This window comes from Charadrius vociferus, unplaced genomic scaffold (genome assembly GCF_000708025.1).
Source record: "Charadrius vociferus isolate BGI_N301 unplaced genomic scaffold, ASM70802v2 scaffold104, whole genome shotgun sequence".
Lineage (NCBI taxonomy): Eukaryota > Metazoa > Chordata > Aves > Charadriiformes > Charadriidae > Charadrius > Charadrius vociferus.
This window is the reverse complement of record NW_009648255.1, coordinates 1,833,813-1,849,303: the sequence shown is the minus strand read 5'-3', so window position 1 is coordinate 1,849,303 and position 15,491 is coordinate 1,833,813. Positions and strand designations below refer to the sequence as shown.

The 15,491-nt window shown below is 41.1% G+C and overlaps 1 protein-coding gene across 1 annotated transcript in view; it reads left to right on the top strand.

Annotated features, from left to right (window-relative positions):
- The window catches only part of SSR3 (signal sequence receptor, gamma (translocon-associated protein gamma)), a 21,693-nt gene that overhangs the window by 2,608 nt on the left and 3,594 nt on the right, over window positions 1-15,491 (top strand). The gene's annotated exons all lie outside the window — the stretch shown is intronic.

Genomic DNA, 15,491 nt, shown 5'->3' with positions numbered 1-15,491 from the left:
CCTCCGCGGCCTTTTCGCGTCGCTGAAGTCCCCGAACCGACTCCAGAGCAAAGTGAAAGGGCGGTGACGAGATCGTTCCCGACGGCAAAGGGATAAGGAGTCCCCTCTCGCGTTTGATTCACCGGGCATTAAGCGTTTCACCTCTGCAAACCTGACGTACACCCCGACGTCTGACTGAGTGCGGTGTCCTCAAACCCCCGAGTCTGGTGTCATCAAACCTCTGAGTCGGGTGTCCTCAAAGCCCCAAATTGGTGTCTTCAGACTCCCGAGTCGGGTGTCCTCAAAGCCCCAAGCCCAGGCCCGTGCCCAGGCCCGAGCGCGCCTCAGCCCTCGCCGCTGAGGGGACACACCACCACCACGAACCGACCGTCCGCGGCAAGGCCAAAGACAGCAGCCTCCACTTCCACATCGCACTGAATTTCACGGTGTAACTCACTCAAAGAACACTAATTAATGACTAAGAAGCGAACCAGAAGTCCATCCTGGAACAAAGTCACGGTGACTCATTTTGTGTGCCCACATGGCCGGAGCTCAGCCCCCGGCCCGGCTGCCCCGGACACACTCGGGAAAAGAACACACAAAGTGCAGCAAATATAATGAATTACAGTAAGTTACTACTTATTCTCACAGTGTATTTTATCAGTGGACTTCGTTAAGTGCATCGTTAACTTCCTTCTGTCCAAAAGCCCGGCTGCGGGCTGTGTGGGTGACGGCTGGGGACACTGTCAAGCCACACGCCTGGATGCGGTAGTCCATCTCCACGGGACACGGCCATCAGTTTACACCGGCTCCACGCCACCAGAACTCAGTGCAGCTGCATCCCTAACTTGGCCAGAGAAAATAACTTACAAAGAGGTAAATAACTTCAGAAGCTAAAATTTATGTTGACGGAACGCCTATTGTTTTATTTGTGTTACTGTTTTCTTTTTAAATAAAGCCAGTCTTTCATTCCTTATGCTCAGTGATTTTATGAAATTACGTATACAGAAAATACAGGCATCTGGAAAGAAACTGTCGTTTTACGATGACAGGAGCTTTGCAGTGCGTTTTGAAAATGCAGCACAGCTGCGTTTATAATGCAGGGAGAATATGCCATTTCTACAAACAAATTACAAAAATGGAGCTTCGTGCAGCCGGAGCTGACTTCTTATCGAATGACACAATAGAGGCTGAGTAAAGAAGGCATCCGTATCTACAGGAGCTGAAAACAAATTATCATCTGTAAATTAATTGAACTCTTGAGTGTGTGAAACATCAGACAGGCACAGCCTTACACTGTCTGGACTCGACAAAACAAGAGCTTTACCGAGCACGGTGACTGGCAATGTGTCATATCCTCAATTACCGAGAAAGAACTGGATACACGCTTGCATTTATCTTCTATTACCAGAACAGAAATTATCTGTTTGGAATAGCTTATTTCACGCATGAGATATAAATAAGCAGCACATATGGCTGAACTACACACTAAGGTACGCACGACTCCCACTGCAGTGGGGTTGTGAGGACGTAACGGAGGGAAGACGGAGGCCCAGAATAACTATCTTTCTCAAAACAAATGTATAATGAAAGGAAATACATCACAGCACACCAGCAGATCATACACCCATTTCTGAGGCTACCCCACACAAATATATAAAGAAACTATGACCACCATAAAAGAATGATCTCATTTTTAAATACACGTTTAAATCTTAGGCAAGAGAAAGAAAGCTTTAATTATTTCTTTCAGATGGTAGACTGCATCAGAGTGAATGCAGTAATTTACAATTCTGACTTGCAAATAATGGAATAATCAGTATGCACACTTCACTTATTTGCTGATGAAAGAAGGGAAACATCTTTGACTTAAATGTCCACGCTAAAAAAAAGTTCTCAGGCTCCAACACATTTTTTTCTAGTGACAGAAACAAGAGCTCCTTGTCTACCTCAATACTTGCACAATGAACATTCTGAACTTCTTAAAACACATCCCATTACGGCAAGGTTAACTGTCCTTTTCTTATGTTTCATGTTGCGAAGTCAACAAATGGTGGGAACTGGGAGGATGCTGCAGAACAAGGCGGCACACAAAAGGTGTGCTGCATCCTCTCAGCTCCTCTGAAGCCATTACCTCCCACGTCTATCTTGCACAGACTCTTGCTCTCTGCACTTCCAGCAAGAAGGAGAAGGGAGAGGTACAGTCACTGCCACAAGCTCTTATTTTAGCTCAATATATTTCTGCCAGATAATCCAGCAGAAAAGAATGCTGTTAGACTCCACATTCTGTCTTCCGCAACTTCTCCCCTCCCAACAAGTTTCAGAGTGGTATATCCCACCATTTTAAAATCAGGCAATGGTAAGAAGGTTCCAATATAATGAAATTAATATAGAGAGCCAGAAATTAAAGTCTAACCTTTTCCATAGTTGTATTTCACACATTCTCAGGATGCCTCTACCTTGCAATCTCTTTGTGACCTTTGTCAGGCTGCTGTAACGGAGCCCTTTAAAGTACACATTGGGGAAGAAACAATGGGAAACTACTGTCAACTTACTTTTCAAGGGAAAGTACAGGCTCCTGAAGGAAAGTTAAAAAAAAGGGCCATGGTGATGCTAGATGTGCCCAACAAAAACCGCTGCTGGTGGCTAGCAGTGGGTGTGGGGAAGCCCTCTCATTAAAGATTAAGAATTCCTGCAGATGCAGTTTTGGGGATGTTGTGGGTTGACATTTTTTGGGAGCAAAAACAGTGCAGCGTATAGACCAACACGTTTTAAAACCTTTTTCTCCTGATTCTTTGTAACCAGGAAAATAAGTTAATGAAGCTAAAAATACTTCCCTGCCTTCGGGATATCTTTCTAAACCGCATTATCTAGTTCAGCCAACTGTCCAAAACTTTTAACGTGTTTACATTTTCATTTTCTCAATTATGGAGCAGTTGAACATTGAAACTACTGACAAGAAAAGGCAGGGTGTGATGTGGTGTTATGTGGCACACCCCTTAGTGTCTAAGGCAGCCTTTCCAGAAAAAGTGATTGAAGGTCATCATGCAAAACCACCAGTACTGCAAGACTACTTTTCATTGATAATACGATAATTCACTTAATTGACAGCATGATAAGCACAAACCCACTCCTATCACTTCAAGTTCTTGCTACTCAACAGAGAAGTTGCATGACTGAAACTCATGCTTACAGAAAGTTACATTGGTTCAAAGTTAACTTATTTTGAGATGATATGTAACACTGTTCTTAGGTGGTCTTCATTGATTTTAAGGCATCAAAAATTTCCTCCTGCGAGGAATCTCAGCGCCTCCAGTTCCCAACGTGCCTACACTCTGTATGTCTAAAATAATCTACCTCACTCTACACAGCAAATCGAGAATGAAGCTGACTTCAGTAGTATGAGAGTTTCCTTCAAAAACTTCTCTATCGTTTCTCCAATTCCATCAATCAACCACTACATAACATTTTACACTCTTTTAAAAATTGCTTTTTAGTACTGGATTTTCCACTACATACAAGTAAAGAAATCAGTACATATTATTACTACATAAAATATGAAATATACAGTTCAAAGCTGTTTTATCATCATTATTATGTAATTATATTAATATTTTCTTAATCTTAATTGTCTGCTATAACAATTCAGCAAAAATACAAAGTGAGACATATCCAAGGTTAAGCAACAAGTCAGTGGCGACTGGAAGAGGACACAGGTCCCTTGACACACAACAGCACCCGACACAGTGGATCAACCCTGGAGCACTTCAAAGTCAAAGAGAACATACAAATGTACATGCCTCTTTCTTTGCTATGTAGCAGCAGACACGAATGCTGAAAATAAGAAAAAGGAATGAAAGTTGTTATTCTTAAGCTACTGAATCATTATCATTATTTGCAGTTCGAAACAGACCACAAAGTTGTATCACCTTTATTTTAGCAAATACACTAAACTTCTGACTTTGATATTAGCAGTGACAATCAGTCTATTAATGTTTTACAGGACTGAACAAAAGATGTACATTTATTGCAGAAACCAATACAAAACTCAGGAATTCCATTACGTAGATAAATTTTACTGTAATGCTTTAAAATTAACCAAAGAGATGGTTCTTTTACATACCAATGCTTATTTCTATCCTCCCTTTTAATACTAAGACTGGTAATAGTAATTGGTTTGTTGTTTTGGGTTGGGTTTTTTTTTAAAGTGAAAAAAGTGCTTGCTGTGTTTACATGAAAGTGAACTAATGGAAGCCAGTTTCACTAATGAAGAGGAGGGCAGGAAAGGTTTAGTCCCCACCTGCATTCGGGTAGCCTTTTCTGGAGTGACACCTAGTGGGCTACCTCTCGCTATGGTCTCTCCTGAAGATGAGGAGGGCGGAAATGTCAAGGTTCAAACATGCTGAGGTGAAATTTTGTATTAAATGTCTCCCTTCACTGGAAACACTCAACATTGACCGAACTTTGGCCAGGCTGGTAGGCGTAACTCCAGGTCGGGAGGAGGAACCCCTGGGAGTGGTACATGCTTCATGCCAGAGCCTGGAAAAGAAGTTGGGACCCTACTTTGCCGGGGGGCACAGATAAGGGGCATCTGTGTTGTGTATCTATGTTTTTAAAAACGGCTACCTTCCACACACTGCCAGGATGAAGAATTGCTTCTGAAAATGCCATTATATTCAGAGCAAGATGATCAGTAAATAAATAACTATAGTAATTACTATTCCTCCTACCACTATCAGATACAGCCGGGAATCTCGGATAACTCAGCAGCATTGCCTATCTGACTGGCAGATGCATTTGGCTCTTTGGAGGGCAGCAATGACCTAAAAGCACAGTGTTTTTAAGAAAAACATAAACACAGATTATATTTCTGGTACTATCCGCAAGCAAGTAAAAAAACAAAGCCTCGTCTGCTTACCCAATAATCTAGAACTGGTGTAAATGGAAGAAGCTGGCTAGTTTATAGTCTTTAAAATAAAAATCTTCTTGCTAGTTAAACAACATATTCACTGTGGGGGGGGTGATTTTTTAGTAAAACCTCCAATTTTTCTCTTTCACAGTGCTCAAAAGTACCAAACCCGGAGTAGTTCCAATTCATCAGTATTAGTAAATGAAACCTTTTGAATACAGACCCAACATTTACATTTGCAGCTAGCAGTAACAAAAATTAGTCTCAAATTTACCTTCTTTTAGTATCTTGTACTAGTAATTAAAGGTTTTAAAAGCCCACCATTCTGTCTCTCTTATTTAATAAAACCTGAATGTTTGGCAAAACCTGCATTTCTCAGAAAAAAAACATCATATATTACACATATGAATAGCACCACACTTCTAGTTATTTTGCTGACTATCAGATAATCTTATCGCTGTAAGTGGTTTATGATTCATGTATTCAGACAGGGCACTCATGAGTCAAAAGCGGTCCCTTTTCCTGGAAAATTTGTTAGAGTTAATAATTTCTGCAGATACCTTACTATCCTGGGACTGCAGTCTTAGGGAATTGACCTAGAACTTTGGCCAACTCATGCAGCAGAACACTTTAATGCTTTTAGCATATCAGTACAGTAACATTATAAAACTTTAGCTGAAGCGTTACTAAGAGTTCCCATCCATCTTATGAAACAAGAAATAATTTTATCACAAAATAGAAACAGAAAAAAAATTGTATCAGTCATACTCAAGTCAGCAGTCTCGCAAGAAGTCATCTTTCTAGATGGAGTTTTCTTCTGCAGCTGTACTACCCAGTGCTGTACCACTTTGAGAGGAAAATTAATGATGCTTCAAAACTAAAAAAAAAAAAAGAATTCCAAAACCTTATTCTTAAAATGCACGTAGTGAGCATTTGCAGGGCATCAGGCACAAATTAGGAAGAGGTAACACATTTCACTAAAAAAACACAGAAGTCTAAATGGCATTTTGTGACCGGAGTGGGCAGACAGCCTTTCATCAGGGTCAACGGGACTTCTGGAAACAGCACTTCTTGTTCAAAATTAAACTGCATGACTCGCTCACCCGCAAAGTACCACGCATCCACTCATGTATCCGTGACAGATCGGAGAGACGCTCTGGGACATTCAACTGATTAAAACATCCATCCAATTTTAAAGTTCATTTAGATACATGAGTTAATACATAAAATGACAGGAAATATGCCCACAATGGGGACACGTTCATTTGGTTCATATGGGGTTTTGTTGAACTAGTGCACCCTCTTGTGGAAGTCTCTTAAATCAGTATAAGCCATGTAGCTTTAGTTAAGGCCAAGGCAACACTTGCATGATTCTTTAATACCAGCAATACAGACTGGTTCATATAATACCATGGAACTTTTGAGGTTTTTGAAGGTTAATTCTAAAACGCTGCTGATTCTAGAACACATGGATCCGGCCACAGGTAAGCAGTAATGTGTGGATGGCAGTGCTTTGTTTTCACTCCTCTAGGCTGACACCTACTTAAACTAAACAGAATGTAAATATTCCTTTATAATACAGTGGTGGCCAACTAAAATTTAAACAGTTCTAAAATTAACAGCTAGTTCTAGCTAACGCACAGGTAGTTTAATATCTACATGCAAATGATGTCCAATCTTCAACCAAAAATTCCAACAAATTGGAATTTTAAAGGGACACCCGCAAGTACCATCGTATTTTACATCTGAAAACAGCTAAGAGCTGCTGACTATAGCAAACCTTCATTAGAGCTTTAGTTACCCAGTGAAACACTGATTCTACAAAGACCTGCAATGCCTTTAAAAAGTTGAAGGTGTGAATGAAGATGTCAGCAGACATCTCTTGAAAAGGTCAAGTCTTATAAGAGAGAGAGGTATTATAAATTTGACTGCCCTTTCTCTGGATGATTCAAACAGCAAGGAATTCACATCTTAAATTAAAAATAAAATAAGTGAACGGAAAAAATCAACACCAAATTCAACAAAACATTTTTCTTCTAAGATGCAGGAGATGAAGAACAAAAATCTGAAGCTGAGGAACATGTGTTTATGTTTATGTTCAAATCCTCAAACTTAATTGTGCCTCCTGAAAATGGCAATAATAATGGAAATTATTCACAAACATATCATGTGCATCCAAGGAGCCAGGCATAGTTCCAGATCAGCTGTAGCAACACAGTAAAGTTCTAACCCTGATTAATGATACAAGACCATCTGGAAGAAAATGGGATGAGTCCTTCATTTTGCCTAATACATATGTAATCAACCAACTAGAAGAGACGCACACATCGCTTTAGAAATCCTGCATGTCTTCCTTCGGTACAGCATAGCATACAGTCTGTCTCAGTGTTGACTCCCAAAGCCTCCCTGCTGTGGATATTGTGAGCAGCTGGATGGATAGTCTGCAGAACACACAAATAAAACCACAGCATTAGATAATATCATGCAGAAAACAGCAAAATGATTGCTATATTCAGCAGATGTTCTTTGTCTGAAATAGCCTTAAGTTACTATGAGTAGGAGAGATGCTCTGCTCTACATTTTAGAATGAGTATATGCATAGGAAAGATTATTTCTTTACGGAAGAATTATTGTGTGGGAGTACACTATAAATGCTTTACTTCTAGAATTCAGCAATCTTTGTGTTGCTAAATTCAGCATTTCAGAAGGGTATAGGATACTGCCTCACTATATTAATTCTGTCCATGAAGATTTTTTTCTTTTACATTTCCTAAGGTTTTTTAAATTAGGGGAAAAAAAAACATGGAAGAATTTCCTCTAACATATAGGTGCAGGTTGAGTCTAGCCGTGATTGGCTAGCTAGAAAACACAAAGCTAATTCTGTTTTCTGTGGATGGATTTATCTCCAATCTACACCGACGTGGCATGAAATAGAAGCACCTGAATCAATTCTATCCAGAGTTAGCTCAAATCTGCACTATGCGCAAAATCACCACAGGCGCGTAGGTATACTGCTGCTAAGACAGTCCCACACAGCTGTGCTGCAGAAGTTTTGCATTGCTTTCCAATAACACAGCCTTTACATTAAGCTCAGTAGATCCAACCTGGAGAAGAACTAGACCAGTGCAGACACCAGAGTGGCTGTCTGTAGTCAGCCTGGCTCCTGTCCTACTCGTTAGGTCGAGCTCCGCACCAGGCTCCCTGGATCCCACGCTGATGCTCCAGAGAACACCCACGCATACCTCGACCTTGCTTCCCTGCGAGATATCCTGTGAGGGAGGGCCAGGATGGGCGAGATCGCTGTCCCAGCTAGGAAGTGATGCTTTTCTCAGTGCTAGCGCTGCTACACCCAGCCTGACTCTTACAGAATCCTCGGTATTAGTATTAATGGATTGCCTTTTATAGTCAGACTTTTCATTAAGTATAACTGAACTCAGCCATTACCTAAAGTTCTAAAGCAGCTGGAAATGATTCCCATGTACTTTATTCTGTAGAGAACATTATAGTGAAATGGGTATTACCACGATGAGTTCAAATGTTTGTGATGCGCAAGGCTAGTCTGTGTTACGTATGATTACAAATAACCATTCAGAAGATAAAGCAGTCAGAAACATCCCCTTCTATTCACTCATCCAAACATTCTTCACATGATACTTTGGTTTCTAGTTCATCCTTCTTACTTTAGATATTAGCATTGTAGGAGCTATCAGCACATGGATGGCCAACTCTTCTGACTACACATTACAGGCTACACTTTCCCTATGGCTAAGATCCAGAGGACGTTTGCTGAACTCAAGGCTGCAGGAATGGGAAACCCCAGCAATAACTCACAGGTGGGAAGTGACACCAAGCACCATGAGCTCCTTCGACACTGCTGAAGGATGGAGCAGTAGTGGGTGGGCGGGTGCCAGGATGACACGTTTCAGACTCAGAAATCCCATCTGGCTGACTTCCTCCCACTAACAGGGATTCAGACTGCTGAACTGGACCGGCATAATCCCACTGCGGATCACCTGATATATCCCTAGTGTGGGGACTACATGTGAACTTCTTATAATCTGCTTGCTGTTCAAGAGACGCAAGCTGACTATCCCACATTTAAACGATTGTTTCCGATTGCCTGGCATTCTTTGTGCCTAAATATATAATCACAGGCAGCAACTAAATGGATGGTTCCAGACTTTGCTACATAGCCAGCAACAAACCTGGGCCCTACACCAGTGCTTCGCTGCCTCAAGTCACACCCTTAGCTCATTTTGCCATCCTCCTGCCTACCAACTGTCTTCCACATACACAAAACACAACGTGGCTCATTCATTCGAATTCCTCAGCCTCCCCCAGTGCAGTCCCTGTGCTGAAGCATTAATGACACAGCTCCCAGGCTTACTTACACCCTGTATGTCTCCACTGCATCATAAAAGGCCAGTGTGACCTCTAAGAAATCTTGCAGCTCCTCCATGTTAGGTGGCACACTCAGAGCTGTACGTCTAGAAGAATCCTCCTGAGTAGCTGAAAGTTACAGTTCCCCAGTGGTCTCCACACAAGAAACCGCTTGACCACCATCCTTGGATCGCAGCTGGCTGGAAAGCGTGCATGTGCAGCATCAGTCTGCATAAACCTCCATAGGACCCAAACCAGGGAATTTTGTGCTTGACCAGAATAAAAAGAGAAAGATATGCAAAAGGATGAAATAAAATACTGTAATTTTGTATTTTCTGCTTTCAGAAGCTTTTATTTAGATTATCTGCAGGATACGCCTTCAGATCTCAAAGCAACCTGGGAACTAGACCTTGATGTTTGAGAAACAGACGTCCCAAATCTTGAATATTAGGTTGACTACTACCTGTAGAGTTTAGTTATTTTCCAAACATTGCATTTGATATTGCTTTTCAAACATGTGGTCAGTTCCATGCTCTATCTGGGATAAATGCTGAGCAAGCCAGCCCCCTGAGAATCTGTGAATAGACATTACTTCATTCATTTGGTCTACACGCAGAAGAACCTATCAACCAAAACTCTGAAAACACTAAAGGAGGAAACTGGAGCAGATGAGACCATTTCAAGACACCAAAAATGGGTCACATATGCTGCACAGAGCTCCCTTCGTGTACAGCAAGCGTCACAGAAATCCAGCAATTTCCATCTTTTAGAAATTAAAGGTGAGCATAGCGATCCATTATTTCAATGCAGCGTTCTCAGAAGGTAAAAGAGAACAGCTCATGAAGCACTGGATAACGCACTCTGCTTTGTTCACCTTAATGATTACTGCAACTATCTCCCCCTTTCCTAACACAGAGAAGTATAACTCAGACATCCTCCTGCCCTTACAGAGTCACAGATTCTTCCCAAATTCACACCCAGTTAAGAATGCTATCCTCCGAAAACTGTGTCTGGAAACAACACTGGTTCGAGACAGTGCCGTTCCTTACCAGCGCCCAGACTGCCCCTCCAGCTGTGACAGTTGTGCTCTTTTGGGGGCTACATTCTCAACCAGATCAAGGAACTGATTTGGCTGAAAAATAATACAGCCAGATTATGCCTCCAGTTTTAAACCTCAGACACCACAAAATGCTTCAAAAAAAGCCCAGCGCACAGAAGAATCGAGAAGCTTCTCGTCCAACTAGTTCACACAAAGATAGCAGAAGCTGCTCAGTTTAGGAGCGTCATGCATGTTTATTCAAAGAAGGTTTTTCTTTTGTACTTCAACAATCCCCAATCAGCTGATCCAAAACTCAGAACACTAATCCCTTGCTGCATGATAAATTTCAAACCATCCAAGTAAACACAGGGATTTCAGAGTATTAGAAGAGTTCAATTTTGAACAAAGAGGGTTTTTTCAATCTTAACTATTAGTGAAGCTTTTGCTCTGCTCTGATTTAATTCTTGGACATAGTTTTAGTCCACTGACTCTGGAACGAATGCCATTGAGAAAGTTAGTTTGAATTTAGATTTAGACACGAATGTGAACACCTAGCAGTTTTCAAAACTATGAAATTTATTTCCCAACTAACAAATGTTGGGGAGGAGAGGAGGGATGTAAGAGCAAACATGGAAAGAAACCTGTCCAGATTTCTTCTAGCTAGAATGAGAATACACAACAGACAGCTGCAAGATTGTCTTAATCACAAATGTTTCAGACTGTATCTACACTACTAGGAAAAGTTCTCAATTTCAGTGAATTACTTAAGTTAAAATACCAGAGTAGACAGAGGTCTTCCAGATATCTGAAGTGAAATGGTTCAGCTAGAACAGTTAAATAAGGGCAAAAGGATGTGATCGCCCCCAGAGAACTTGGCAGTGAAATGGTTACCGAAATCAAATAATAGATATTGCTTCTGTGCTTAACAAAAACCCTTTTAGAGAAGCAAACAAAACCAGAATTGTTGGGAAGTAGGCAGCAAAATTAATGGCTGCAAGGTCAGCCAAGTTTATGCTTTACCTTTGGATGTAGATTCACAATGTAGTTGCATACAGGATATAAAAAGGTATTCTCATACAAGTGGAATCATTCCTCTGGCTGTGGTATGATTTAAACTAAAATCCATATAGTACTTAGCATATAGATAATGAACTGGAAAAGATGCAAAAGACTGCACAAATGCTTCAACTCCACAGTAAAACATCAAATTTAGGGTAAACACGGACACAAGGCTGAAGGCACAAAATGCTTTCTAGACTAACTTAAAAAGAGGAAAACATACACACCCCCAAGTATAACAGAATACACACCACTGGGACTACAGACAAAGACCCGTGCAAGCATCTGGAGACAACATCAAAGAAATGAGACTCTCCTTTTCAGTAAGACAGCTGGACTCATTGCTGTCTTACATTCTATATCCACCTGAAATAAACAATTTTAAAATACCAGGTATCTCAAATGTATCTCTGAAGATTTTCTCTGACAAACTAATGTTACAAAAACAAAGAACAGAGAGGGTGTATCAAAGTCCATGCTGAGAACATTTGTTTTGTTACAGAGATATTAAGGGTGTGCACTGTAATTCCACACAGCACACAATGTTCTGCATTACTTTTACGAACGTGAATTGTACAAGAACATAGAGATCAGCTATAACCACCACTGGGGTGACACGTATTTCAATCAAAAATATTTTCTGTGGGACTCGGAGAAGATTCTTGCCAGTTGGTATTTCTTTTTGATACAACTGTTACTGTTGGAATGTGATAGTGATCATTATCCTGAAAAAGACACCCCTCTGTCTGAAGGTTTTTAGCAATTCTTCTGTTAAACAAGATGTCAGCTACCACGGTAACGAAGGACAGAGCCAATCACTTAGCTGTAAGAAATACTCGAATTTCCTAATATTAACACGAGGTGACAGCAAAAATGGTCCCATTTGGTCTGTTCACACACAATGTATTCATCTCAAGGGAGGTTTTTTCCACAGGTTTTGCAAGATAAAAAACAGTTATCACGGGCCTTTGAATTAGATTAGAAGGACTGTGTACATCATCAAGCTGTAAGAGCTTGTAATCTTTTCAGCAGAGCTATGCCAAGAAAGAACCGTAGCTCAATGCAATACAGAATTTCCCATACAGTTGAGAAGTCTTACTCCCCGAAACAATCTCTGCGTGTTCCCAAGGGTTCAGGCAGGCGTAGCTGGGCAAGTGTAATCAGAATCTGACAGAAAGGTCACTGTATGCAACTTGAAGAAACACAGCAAATGTAGTTTGGAAACTACACAAATCAGCTACACGAGATTCTGTAATATATCAATTCGATGGAATGCACAAATAAAAAGAGGGAGAGAGAGAAATAAACAGATGTTCAGAAAGTTACTAACCACCAACCAGTAATAATCGAGATGTTCGAGACTGTTGGCTACGCAAGTACAGCTACACAACCTCTGGCACCCGCCTTAGGAATGCCCAACTCCTCCCACCCCACACGCAGTCCAGACAGCAGTTACATCCTAAGTATTCCCACACTCTCCTGCTGGAGACACACGGGAGAAAGAGAACCGTTGTCTGGTCAGAACAACTCCGTATCACTGTATTGCTCTTTGCTACTGGAGCTACAATGACTCACAGCTCTTCAGTCCCAGGGCACCTATTCCGGTGCTGTTGCGGTGACAGAAAGAGCCACCACAACAGCTTTCTGGTTCTGTTCTTGACCCACCTGAGGTTGCTCCCTGTCTGTGCTGTCTCACAGGAATTTCCCCTTCTGCACATGTGGGATTCTTTCAGGACTTCAACACCTAAAGGAAGAGATGGCACAAATTAATCAACTGAACAACCCCTAGAAACAAGTTATGGACTCATTATGGTTTTTTTGTTGGGCTTTTTTTTGTAAGATAGTCATATTAATGAAAATCACTCTTAGACCTTAGGATATTAAGATTCATATTAGCACAGATGACAAATAAAACTTTGCTAAAGAGCAGACTTATTTACTGTTAATCACCTACTTTGGAGATTCTACTTTTCAATCCAACACAAATGTGGTTTGGAGTCTATACTTCACACGGGTAAGTGGCAACAATAAAACAGACAAAACAATAAAATAGACAAATTTCCCAGCAGTGGCTCTGAAATGCCACTGCCCTCATTTAAAACTTAAGCTTGGTCTAGCTGAGAGATTTTGAGAAAAAATAAGAGCCGTAAAGCTAATCCATGTATTTCTAGAATATTTATGACTGCTTCTGTGTTTTAGAAAGAAATTTGGTAAGAAACATACTTCACAAGTTACAAAATAACAGCATTAATATTTCTATTATCAGGAGAATTTGCTTTTGGGTCACGGAGCCACTGTTACTCTGATTTTGATGCCTTATGTTCCCAATGGCTTCTGAATGAGGATTCAGACAAGATGCAGACAGCACAATGCAGATCTGGACACTTAAAACAAAACCTTGAATTGTTTTGACAGAAATTGGTGGCCCGATTTACTTTTGGGGAAGCAATTATGACATACTTAAAGTGAGTATGAAGCTTCAATGACAGTTTCATTGTGTGCAGTGCTCTGCTTAAAGCTACAGTTTGCCAGTGCCAGGATTTTTAAAAAAGCAAAGTGCTCATTTGTTCTTTCAAGGAAATCTTTTATCGTATCACTGCCTAAAACAATGTCATACTTCATCTTAATGGAGAGAGAGATGGTCACCAGGAAGATTTTGTTCCAAAACGATAGCATCCTTCCCATGTAAACCCAAACCAAGAGCAAAACATTAGGTTTAATGACATTCCACCACAAGACAAAACAAGTTTACCCAGATGAGCAGAAGGAAGTGTGTGCAAAAACACAGTCGATGGCTGGATCTGAATCTTGAAACAATCTTAAATTTAATTTTTCCCATGATTTCCAACTACTTTATACAACTCTGACAATGTTCTTTAATCAGAAAATACTTATGATTGGTAACATTGATCAAATAGTGATGCTACCTACTCCATGTTTAGTTTTAACCAGTTTTACAAAGAAACCAAGACGGATCTCCACTCCTGTTGGGATTACCATCCCCAGGACAGATTTCAGAATGCCATCTAGTGGGCAAGCGGCGTTTCCCACCAGTGGAAGCCAGAAACGGCCGCTGCCATTTCAGAACAGGTTGATATAACCCAGAGACACCGGGTATAAGGAACAGAGACATTAGAAGGAAGAGGCGTCCACGTGTTTCATGTGACAGATACTCATCAAAAAGAAAGAAATCAGTGGAAGTCAGGCACTTTTGAAAGTCCAGTGAAACGCACGCATGCATCTTTAGCTGGAATCCCCATCACTGGTACGTGACCTGTGGCATCCCTCCTGACCGCAGGTGGGTATCACTGCCCGTGCAATGAGGAGCAGGGGCCGGGTGAGGGGGGAAGGCTGGTTCCCTGGATGCCATCGATGGGTACTCACAGGTGCTGCTGCAGGTACTCGGAGCTCCTGCACTTCATCGGATCGGCTGATGTGTCAGCTAACCTGGCTTGGGAATCCCTGCTGTAGGCGTATTTCCAAGCCAAGAAGGAAGATTTCGCTAGCAGAAGCGTAACTCCCATAGTTGCCTGTAGATAATATATTAGCGACATCATTCTGCCAGCACATTGTTCAATACACTTCGCGTTATGAAAATCCACTGTTCCGTTTGGTCTTGAAAATTTAGTACAAGCTCAAACAGCAGAGTCCTCCTGCACTTGAACTTTTTATAAAACTCTATCATAATGAAATAAAACTTTTGATCTTATACATTTAACTTCATTTCCAGCTAGCATTTCCTCATTGCACGCACTTCATATCTTTTCTTGCAAGCAAAAAATATTAGTAACTGGGGGGAAATATGTGGGAAGAATTACTTTAATTTTAAATTTTAAAAAGAAACACACTTTGTTAAATGAAGTTTCCTCAAAAATGTTAACCGAAAAAGCACTGTCCCAAGAGACAAGGAGTGCAACTGTCATGCCAAACCATTGGGGCAACCTAGCTAAAGCTGGATCGCACTGGTGAGCCCTCCACACTTTCAAGCGAGACACTACTGTCAATTCCCCAAATTTCTGGGGGCTCCCACATGCCATTATCACAAACTGTGGGGGACCGTTACTAAAAGCTGTGCAGACCCACTGCCGGTGGCTCCCCAAGCAGGGGGGTGGGGGTGGGGGGTGG